General features: G+C 46.5%; 1 pseudogene; it reads left to right on the plus strand.

The window, feature by feature from the left end:
• Positions 1 to 828: 828 nt before the first annotated feature.
• Positions 829 to 1288, plus strand: LOC104681867 (annotated as a pseudogene).
• Positions 1289 to 3008: the final 1720 nt, after the last annotated feature.

Genomic DNA, 3008 nt, shown 5'->3' on the forward strand with positions numbered 1-3008 from the left:
GATTATTGACCATGGAATTTGAGTTAGATTGTTATTATATTAAAACACTTGCCGGGCGCGGTGGCTCACACCTGTAATCCCAGCACTTTGGGAGGCCGAGGTGGGTGGATCACGAGGTCAGGAGATTGAGACCATCCTGGCGAACACGGTGAAACCCCGTCTCTGCTAAAAATACAAAAAATTAGCTGGGCGTGGTGGCATGCGCCTGTAGTCCCAGCTACTTGGGAGGCTGAGGCAGGAGAATCGCTTGAACCCGGGAGGCAGAAGTTGCAGTGACCCAAGATTGCACCACTGCAGTCCAGCTTGGGTGACAGAGCGAGACTCTGTTTAAAAAAAAAAAACACTTTGGGCCAGGCGTGGTGGCTCACACCTATAATCCCAGCACTTTGGGAGGTTGAGGCGGGTGGATCACCTGAGGTTGGGAGTTTGAGACCAGCCTGGCCAACATGGTGAAACCTGGTCTCTACTAAATACAAAAAATTAGCCAGGCTTGGTAGCGCATGCCTGTAATCCCAGCCACTTCGGAGGCTGAGGCAGGAGAATCGCTTGAACCTGGGAGATGGAGGTTGCAGTGAGCCGAGATAGCACCATTGCACTCCAGCCTGGGCCACATGAGCGAAACTCCATCTCAAAAAAATAAATAAAACTTTGCTAAATATCAGAACAACATTTTGACAAATTTCCAATGAGAGGCATAGGATGACATGTAAAAAACATATAATTTCCACGGGCCAAAGTTAGAATTTACAATTATAGCGAAAATAATTTCTTTATAGAAATGTTAAAGTTCTTTGGCCTCCTTGGGACTAGGTTTCCGCGGCCGCTGCCATGACCAAAATAAAGGTAGATTTGACAGGCCCCAGGCTCAGGCGGAGGCGTGCTCTGGGGAACGCAGCTACCAGGAGCTGCTGGTCAACCAGAACCCCATGGTACAGCCCCTGGCTTCTCGCTGCCTCACATGGAAGCTCTACAAATGCATCAAAAAATCCGTGAAGCAGAAGCAGATTCGGCGCGGGGTGAAAGAGGTTCAGAAAATTGTCCACAAAGGAGAAAAAGGGATCATGGTTTTGGCAGGAGAAACACTGCCCATTGAGGTATACTGCCATCTCCCAGTCATGCGTGAGGACCGAAATCTGGCCTATGTCTCTATCCCTCTAAGGCGGACCTGGGTGCAGCCGCAGGCTCCAAGTGCCCCACCTGTGTGATAATGGTCAAGCCCCACGAGGAGTACCAGGAGGCCTACAACAAGCGCGTGGAGGAGGTGCAGTCCCTACCCCTTCCCCTATGAGGGGCTCCAGTAGCACCTGGGCACCTGCCTCTGGAAGCTACTGGGCTGGCAGCAGGACGACTGGCTGTCCTCTTGCCCACCCACACTGATGGCATCTTTCCAGTTCCCCAAGGCACGCCTTCTTCCCAGGCAGCTCTTGCACCCCTTTCATGAAGGTAATGCCAGCCTTCTCTCCATCGGTGCCATTTCCTGTAAAACTAAAGCCTGTTCCAAGAGTATGGGGTGGGGAAAGTAAATGCTAAGACTAAAAATAAAAAATAAAATAAAAATAAAATAAAATAAAATAAAATAAATGTTAAACTTCTTCTTGGCCAGGCATGGTGGTATGTGCCTGCATTCCCAGCTACTCAGGATGCTGAGGCAGGAAGATCACTTGAGTCCAAGCTGAGCAAGATAGTGAGGCCCCATTGCTAAAAAAATAAGTAAATCAGTCAGGCACAGTGCCTCACGCCTATAATCCCGGCACTTTGGGAGGCCGAGGTGGAAGGATAGCCTGAAGTCAGGAGTTTGAGACCAGCCTGGGCAACATGGCAAGACCTCATTTCAAAAATAAATTAATTGAATTAAATTAACTTATTCTAAATAATTCCACAGATTCACCAGCTGTAATGGTAAATTTTTTAAAAATCCTGCTTTCCCTGGACACGGTGCCTCACGCCTGTAATCCCAGCACTTTGGGAGGCTGAGGCGGGTGGATCACCTGAGGTTGGGAGTTCAAGACCAGCCTGACCAAGATGGAGAAACCCTGTCTCTACTAAAAATACAAAATTAGCTGGGGTAGTGGCACATGCCTGTAATCCTAGCTACTCAGGAGGCTGAGGCAGGAGAATCGCTTAAGACGGAGGTTGCGGTGAGCCGAGATCGCACCATTGCACTCCAGCCTGGGCAAAAAGAGTGAAACTCTGTCTCAAAAAAAAAAAAAAAAAAAAAAATCCAGGCCAGGCATGGTGGCTCATGCCTGTAATCCCAACACTTTGGGAGGCCGAGGTGGACAGATCATGAGGTCAGGAGATCAAGACCATCCTGGCTAACATGGTGAAACCCGTCTCTCCTAAAAATACCAAAAAAAAATTAAAAATTAGCTGGGCATGGTGACACGTACCTGTAGTCCCAGCTTCTCGGGAGTCTAAGGCAGGAGAATCGCTTGAACCCGGGAGAGGAGGTTGCGGTGGCCGAGATCGCACCACTGCACTCCAGCCTGGGCGACAGAGTGAGACTCTGCCTCAGGGAAGAAAAAAAAAAAAAAAAAATCCTGCTTTCTCAGAAGCTATTGAAGAAATATTGCTGCAAAGATTAATTACTGTTCTACTGTCTGAAAAGTGTACCTTCAAGCTGTTAAATTAGTGGAGATCTATTATGATGTTAACAAGAATGTTACTCACCAGGGGGATTACTGCTATTAACAGTAGGATATATCATTTAAGACATTAAAATTGAATGGAAATGTTTTTCAACCATTTAAATAAAACTCCTTGTTCCTTACTTCACAATGAAGCTTTCTTTTGCTAGCTTCTTTATTGTAGGAGTTTATGCAAGATTTTCCTGGTAGTACCATTTCAGATGACTTTTATGTTTGTAAACCCCTATATTCCCATTTCTGTTTCATAGAGACAGAACTAGAGAGATATTAAATTGATACAATTTAGCAACGTTTGCAATCTCATAGGTGAGAATTCTATTCTAGCTACAAAATTACCCCCATTACTACAAGCCAACTACA

Source organism: Rhinopithecus roxellana, chromosome 6 (assembly GCF_007565055.1).
Source record: "Rhinopithecus roxellana isolate Shanxi Qingling chromosome 6, ASM756505v1, whole genome shotgun sequence".
In the NCBI taxonomy this organism is placed as follows: domain Eukaryota; kingdom Metazoa; phylum Chordata; class Mammalia; order Primates; family Cercopithecidae; genus Rhinopithecus; species Rhinopithecus roxellana.